Source organism: Aegilops tauschii, unplaced genomic scaffold (genome assembly GCF_002575655.3).
Source record: "Aegilops tauschii subsp. strangulata cultivar AL8/78 unplaced genomic scaffold, Aet v6.0 ptg000749l_obj, whole genome shotgun sequence".
Classification (NCBI taxonomy): Eukaryota; Viridiplantae; Streptophyta; class Magnoliopsida; order Poales; family Poaceae; genus Aegilops; species Aegilops tauschii.
In genome coordinates, this window is record NW_027332978.1 from 38,460 (window position 1) to 46,757 (window position 8,298).

Genomic DNA, 8,298 nt, shown 5'->3' on the forward strand with positions numbered 1-8,298 from the left:
AAAATCTTTCGTCTTCGTTTTCAGCTCCGCTCGCTCGAGAATTGCCACAAGCGCAAATCCCGCTTTTTATGGGTCCAAAGATTCTTTCGCAAAACAATCCATCTTTTTCTGGTTTATCGGTTTTATAATGAAAAGTAGAGGCCTTGTGACTTCGCCAACGACTTCTCATTAGGTAGGTTTTTGTTAGCCCAAGCCTTTATTTGTTGAGGGAAACGAGTCCAATTTGAAGTTGTTGATGTTTATATTGGTCAATCATAAAATAGAAATAAGAAAAGAATTTATATTTATTCCGATCAAACTTCCTCCCTATTAACCTGGAAGTTCTTTTCAGATACAAGGAAATGATTCAGTTCTAGAGCCAAAGATCGTAGTTCTCGAACGAGCACTCGAAAAGATTCTGGAGGATCCTCATGATTAGGTATTCTTTTTCCCCAGATCGTAGCATTAAGTATTTCTTGGCGAGCTATAAGATGGTCAGATTTATAAGTAAGTATCTCTTGTAAAATATGAGCAACACCAAATCCTTCTAAAGCCCAAACTTCCATTTCTCCTACTCGTTGTCCCCCTTGCTTGGCTCTTCCTCTAACCGGTTGTTGTGTAACAAGTGAGTAGGGCCCAGTAGAACGCCCATGAATTTTCTCATCAACTTGATGAATTAATTTTAAGATATAGGACTTCCCTATTAGAACAGGTTGCTCAAAGGGGTCGCCTGTTCTTCCATCAAATATTCTGCTTTTTCCCGGGTACTCGGGTTCAAATACCCATGGGTTTTTTGTTTCTTTACTGGCTTCATATAATTCTGAAAACACAAGTTTTCTTGAGCCTCTTGCTCATATCTCTCATCAAAGGGTGCTATTCTATAATGTTTCTTTAGCAGATCCCCGCTAATCCGAGCGAGCTTTCAAATATTTGTCCCACATTCATTCGGGAGGGTACTCCTAAGGGATTGAAGACCATATCAACGGGTGTTCCATCTTGCAAATAGGGCATATCTTGCCTAGGCAAAATTTTGGAAATGATCCCTTTATTCCCATGTCTTCCGCTACTTTATCCCCAACTTGATTCACGTTTCTGTAAAATATATACACGAACCATTATGTCGAGCGGGTCCCTTTGGATCCATTTCACATCGATAACGCGCCCTCTTCCACCTATAGGTAATTTCAGAGAAGTTTCTTTTGAAGTGGAAACCTCAAGGCCAAATATGGCCCGTAATAATCCAGCTTCCGCGATATAAGATGATTCGCTCGCTATCTGAGGCGTTAATTTACCTACTAAAATATCACCAGTTTCTACCCAGGATCCCAACCTAACAACTCCATTTCTGTCCAAATTGCGGAGTAAATGTTCTTCTAGATGTGGTATTTCTTTAGTGATTTTTTCAGCGGAGCCCTGGCTTGTCGTATCCGTCTGAATTTCATATTTCCGGATGTGAAAAGAGGGTATAAATATCTTCATATACCAAACGTTCGCTAATTAGTACTGCGTCTTCAAAATTGTAACCTTCCCATGGCATATAAGCTACTAATACGTTTTTTCCTAAAGCAAGTTCGCCCCCAACTGTAGCAGCTCCTTCTGCTAAAATTTGTCCTTTTTTAATGGATTTACCCCGTGGAACCCGGGGTTTTGGTGCATACAAGTATTTTTGTTAGAGCGACGGTGGTTAACTAAAGGAATACTTATAGTCTTCCCACTACTTGATAAAAGTATCTTATGACTATCAGTAGAAATGATCTTTCCCTCGCGTTCGCTATAATGGAAACCCTCGAATCTAGAGCTGTTTGGCGTTCCAATCCAGTTCCAACAATGCATTTCTCGGACCGAGAAAGCGGAACTGCTTGGCGCTGCATATTAGAACTCATTAAAGCCCGATTCGCATCATTGTGCTCAATAAAAGGAATGAGAGAACCCCCAATAGAAAAATATTGGAAAGGAAAAATACTTCTAACATGAATCTGTTCCATGCAATAGTCAAGAATTCTTGACGGTATCTAGCCGGAACAACCTGTTCTTCCTGAATACCTTGATTCAAGGACAAAGAATTTCCTGCTGCTATCATATAATATTCATCTCTATTTGGTGATAGATAAACCACCTGTCTCTCTTTTTTTTCTTTTGCTTTCTCAGCAGATATTTCATAAAACGGACTCTCTATGGATCCCACAAGTGATCAATTCTCGCATGAATTGCTAAGGATCCAGTAAGTCCAACATTGATTCCTTCAGACGTGTCAATTGGACAAATACGCCCATAGTGACTCGGATGAATATCTCGGCTCCGAAAACTTGCGGTTCTCCCCGTCAACCCTCCAGGACCTAAACAACTCACTTTTCGCCCATGAACAGTTTGTGTCAATGGATTCGTTTGATCAAAAACTTGAGATAACGGGTATGTGCCAAAAAAGGTCTCATAAGTAGTTATTAATAAAATTGAAGTTGAAGTTGGAGTTACCAAAGTTTGGGGAGTCGGTTCGATTGACGTATGAATACTCTACGAATAGTTTTTTGAACTGCATGTTGTAAACGACCAAGAGCCAATCCGAATTGATCTTGTAACAGATCTGCAACCGAACGAATACGTTTATTTTTCAAGTGATTCATATCGTCATCGTCAAGTATACCCGTTCCAAATTTCATTCCAATCAAATGATCCGTAGCGGCCAATACATCTCGTGGTAACAAGAATGTATTGTTCTGAGGTATATCAAGATTAAGTCTCCGATTCATATTTCGTCGACCAATCCTTCCTAATTCACATTTTTGTTGAAAAAATTTCTTTTGTAATTCCTCGCATAAGGACTCCGAAAATACCAGGTCCCCCACCTACACAAGCAAATTGTTGATAAAACTCCAAAATAGCTTTTTCTTTTGACTCAATCCTCTTCTTCTCCTTAGCATTCGGGAAAGACAAGAAAATTTCAGGGTAGGAAACATTATCTAGAATTTCTCTTAGATTCGAACCCATAGCTGATGATAGAACTAGAATAGATATCTTTTGTTTTCTACTCACGCGAGCCCATATCCTTTCTTTTTTATCAATTGCTAATTCCGATCTCCCCCCCCAATCTGATATTATAGTGCCAGTGTAGATAGAAATTCCCTTATGATCTAATTCCGAGCGGTAGTAAATACCAGGACTTAGCAATATTTGATTGATCACAATTCGTATATTCCATTATAATAAAGGTTCCTAAGGAATTCATTATAGGAATGTTTCCGATAGAAATGGTTTGCTTTTGCACATCGAAACCAAAAATTAATCTCGCAGATACATATAATTCGGAAGAATAGGTGAGTGATTCATACACAGCATCTCTTTCTTTTATCGAGGGTTCTAGCAATTGATATCCTTTCGCAAATAATTGAAATGCAATTTCGTGATCTGGATCTTTAATTGTTGGAACTTGTCAAGTTCTTCTGCTAAGGCTTGATTAATGAACCTACAAAATCCCTCGAATTGGATCTGACTAAATCCGGGTATTGTGGACATTCCCTCGTTTCCATTCCGGAGCATCTTAATCTTAAGTTTCCTGTTTATCAAAGAAAAATTCCATTATCAGCTCACTCTTCATCAATCCCTCTGGATCGATCTAGCAATCATGGAATCTATATTCTGTTTACTGAATCACATGAAATTCTAGGGAACTCCACATACGTATTTCATATATGTATTTCATACATATGAATAGAGACCATTTGGACGAAAGTTCGAGTTTGCCAGGGGTACAAATGAAATGAAAATGAATTGATAAACATTCCTAAAAAAAAAAATTCTGCCACTTATACTTTATGTTATGATATTCTAATCAGATTGGATGGCAAAGATTCTCATTTTATCTCCTTTCTATGAATGTAATAAAGCCGTAATATAATATACTAGAAAGTTTGACTTTACTTCGATTTAGAATAGCGTGCTTACTTTAATTTCTCAAAATAATTTGAGGGTTCTTTTTTATTTCGGATCGGAGTAGTATAATTACTAGAAAATTCAGTATTTCATTGTGGAATTCTAAATCAAGTAAGTCCCTTTTTTAAGTACATGCCAATCTAGTTATCCACCTCTCCCCATATCCATGCTTTTCTTTTATCGTAATTTCACTTGGGTAGGCCAAGATAGTAAGGTTATACTCTATATCAGAGCAAATTTCCTTTTTTTATTCAAGATATTTAATTTAATACTTTTAAAAATTAAAGCATGATTCTCATAGAGATATGTACATAAAGGGATCTTTGGATAATAATGCTGTTCGGACCTAAAGTTTACCTATACACGGATTAAGCATAAAGTCATACTATTTTATTATGCCATTGAAGGGGGGGGAGATAATACCGATTTAAGAGTAGTTCACTACTGCAATAAAAAAAAGAGAATTCTAGTTAACGGTTCCAATTTATTCTGAATTTTGCAGCCTGTGAATAGAAATCCACTTTTTCTTCTTTTCATCTCAATAGAAAGAAATGGAAGTTTTATTGTGTTAACAATGTATGTTTTAAGATAGAATCTATCGAGGAGAATAATAGAAACTGGATCAAAAAAAGCAGGAATAGATTTTGAAAAAGATTGGAAAAAAGTAAGTAGAATTATATTCAAAATAAAAGGGGCTTTTCGTAAGAAAACGTGATGAATACTTGCTGTTTTCTAGATTTTTGATCGGATTTTTTGGCGGCATGGCCAAGCGGTAAGGCAGGGGACTGCAAATCCTTTATCCCCAGTTCAAATCTGGGTGCCGCCTGATCAATAAAATACTTAGGTTTTTTTTATAGTGCTGATCGAATTCGATCAATTTTTACTTCGCATAAGTTCGGGCAAGAGAGTAACTGGGCCTGCCGATACTGGGTTTAGAGAAACCATACCATAGTTCTATCCTCAAACTAGGGTTAGGGTTTGTTTTGACGGTAGTGGCCAAAATGGTTATCAATAGGGGTGAGGTAGTGTTTCCTTATTCTTTTATTATATGAATTTGAATTGGTTCTTAATTGAGATTCGATTTGATAATTTTAAAATACGAGGATAAGATGTCAGAAATCTTGGTATCCAAAGAAAGGTCCCTAAGGGGCATTCTTTTTTTTTTTCAATCTAAGATTCAAGAAGGGACTCCACGAAAGAATATCAAGACTTACTAATTATTATACATTTTTTTATCGTACATCTTATGTTACCTACATACACTAAAGTAAGGACTACTTAATTTTAATTCTAACGAGAATCAGATTAAATAGGTCGATCAAAAATCAATTTAGGAGTTGTGTTATGGATAAAATCTCTTCCTCTTCATTCTTTCATAGAATGATACAAAGCAAGGCTGCAGGGTTTAGGTCAAAAATAAACATTAGGTAAGGTAGGTATCCAATAAATATTTATCTATCGTTAATTTTATGGTATATTCGGGCGTCCTTTGCTTAAAAAAAAAAAAAGAGTAACAAAAGGAATAAAAAATCTTCCTATTCCCGCTTCTTCTATTCAGGACATCATTCCCGTACTCTTTCTTTTTTAAGGAAAAAAGGGCTATAGTATCGTATTTTTAATGCTCTCTAATTCTACCAGAATTCCTATAAGAATTTGTTAGGAGTAAATTCCTTGAACTGATTGATCCATGGCCTTAGGGCGGAATCCCTTTTTGACTCTGTACCCTTGATTCCACTATGATTAATTGATCAATAGTAGAATAGAATAATCCCTTCATAGAAATAGGAGACATAATTTAGATGGATATAGTAAGTCTCGCTTGGGCTGCTTTAATGGTAGTCTTTACATTTTCTCTTTCACTAGTAGTATGGGGAAGGAGTGGACTCTAGGGATACTACTAATTGATTAAGTAATCAATTGTTGTATCAATTCTTTTCATTAATGGATCATTTTGCATTAATCATTTTGTCAAACGTTATTCTTTAATCTTTTTCTTTAGTTTTGTTTCACTCCTGTAAGAAACTCTTGTATTGTAAGTTGTAATGTAAGAAAGAGCCATTATACCAATTCATAATTTCTACTAGAAATGACGAATGGTTAAAAAAAGTTCTATACATAAGAAAATTCGACTTTCTTCCACGGAACTATTCACGGCATATCACACATTTTCCATTTCCTTTTACTTTTTACTATAGTCTATTCTTAATATTATTTTTCTTTCCTCCATGGATTCTTTGGTCAAGAATTGTCTTAGATTTTTTTATTTTGACCTGATTGAAATTAAGTGGATGCAATGAAAAAAGAAATTGAATTAGACTACTTAACTATTTCCAATCTACTAATCTATTCTATGTAGATTCAAAGATAATATAATAGAAAGAATCTAAAGTGTCGTAGAAAAAACTATATGTAGTTCTTTCTACCACACTTTAAGATTCCAACCAGATCCTTTCATTTAAGACTTGGATTTTTTTTATTTAATCCCTTTTTAATTTCTTCAATGATTAATTGGAATTCCAATTAATTATTTTGGCTGACTGTTTTTACATAAATAATAAGTAAAAAAGAAGTAGGAACTAGAATGAAAAGTGCAGTAGCAATAAATGCGAGAATATTGACTTCCATAACCTCTTTATTTTTTATTTTCACAATAAACTCGGGATGTAATCCCATGGAGAGGAAAAAGGGGTATCTTGTAAATTCAAGGGTAGGGCTTGCATTCTGATAATACTGAATCAATTCAATATTATGAATATCGGATCTATCAAATCAATTCATGGATGAGAGTTATATTTCACGGATGAGAGTTATATAGTATAACATAGGAAGATCCTCTATCCACACTAAGACCAAAATGGGTTTTTTGATTGGATTAGGAATTCCCTCTTTTTTAATCCTTTTCTACTTTTCTTTTCTATATCTCTAACCCACGAGCTTTCTTAATCTTCTACTTTCTTAATCTTATACAATTTCCCTTCCTTTTTCTTATAGTTATACATACAATTATGTATGTATTATATGACCAACTTTCTATGGGTCACATAGACATCCAAATAAGCAGTAGAAGTGAGATGGGGAAAAGAGGTCTGAAATAAAAAGGGAATACGATTATGTATGGATTCGGTAAAATACCGGTACTCTATTCCATAAGAGTGGAATAGGAAATTAAGATGAGGATGGTATCATCATAAAGAAAGATAGAGTAATATAATATCCTAAATTCTACTAATCCACATATCGTATGTGTGTCTTTCTTTATCTTTATCGATCGGGAGTACGTGAAAAAAAATTCCTATATGCCTTCCCTCCCTCTTTAATGAGGGATGCAAAATAAAAAAGTGAAGTAAGGGTGCCCTGTGGGTATTTGATCTTGCTCCCTGCCCCTTTTTTTCATGGAAAAAGGAAATATCAATTTCTCCATTCATTGAACCCTAGTTCGGGACTGACGGGGCTCGAACCCGCAGCTTCCGCCTTGACAGGGCGGTGCTCTGACCAATTGAACTACAATCCCGCGGGGTGTATGGCATACCCATTCTTAAATAGAACCATAAGAAGATTCGATTCGTCTTTCGTACTCTAAGAAATAGACGAATCATATACTACATACCCACATATTATATTATACGTGGGTATAGTGAGAGTGACATAACTAGTATGTCGTGATTTTTTATCACTAAAAATGGATAATAATCCAGCCTTCAATAAGAAAAACTCTTTTGTTTGTAAGAAAGGAATGAGAGAGATATGGATTAGAAAAAAAAAATTTCCCTTTTTTCTTTATCTTTTATTTCTATAGATCAGACATTTTATTTTATGGAAGAAAAACAAAAGGATTTAGTTCATACTCACGAAGCCCTAGATTTTTGGTTTGGGCCGAGCTGGATTTGAACCAGCGTAGACATTGTCAACGAATTTACAGTCCGTCCCCATTAACCACTCGGGCATCGACCCAGAAGAATTTATTCTAGGGTTTTTGCTAATCTATGATTAACCTCCTTTCATAATACTCCCTACCCCCAGGGGAAGTCGAATCCCCGCTGCCTCCTTGAAAGAGAGATGTCCTGAACCACTAGACGATAGGGGCATCACTAGACGATAGGGCCATATACAACCGCTCGTGATTATACTATAATCATAGTATGAGCAGTTTTTTGGAATTGTCAATATACTCGAAAAGTATAAATAGATCCAAAGCAAAGAGTTTTTCCAACTTTTCTGTTATGTTTTCATCTAGGATTTTTTTTAGTTGATCGTTATAGATTAATTCTCCGTGCTTCATTTAGTGTTCAGACCAAAAATGCATCCATCCCGCACTAAGTCATAAAATTCTCTAAAAATATAGAGAAAGTTTCAAAACAAAGAACAAAAGTGAATCAATTTAGTAGAAAAGTA

At 35.5% G+C, this 8,298-nt stretch overlaps 3 non-coding genes across 3 annotated transcripts; 1 reads left to right on the top strand and 2 right to left on the bottom strand.

Moving 5' to 3' along the window:
* Positions 1–4,661: 4,661 nt before the first annotated feature.
* TRNAC-GCA (transfer RNA cysteine (anticodon GCA)) lies at positions 4,662–4,732 on the top strand. Its single transcript has one exon. It is a non-coding gene; the product is annotated as a tRNA-Cys (tRNA).
* A 2,611-nt stretch (positions 4,733–7,343) lies between these two features.
* Positions 7,344–7,417, bottom strand: TRNAD-GUC (transfer RNA aspartic acid (anticodon GUC)). Its single transcript has one exon. It is a non-coding gene; the product is annotated as a tRNA-Asp (tRNA).
* A 358-nt stretch (positions 7,418–7,775) lies between these two features.
* On the bottom strand, positions 7,776–7,857 carry TRNAY-GUA (transfer RNA tyrosine (anticodon GUA)). The gene has a single exon. It is a non-coding gene; the product is annotated as a tRNA-Tyr (tRNA).
* Positions 7,858–8,298: the final 441 nt, after the last annotated feature.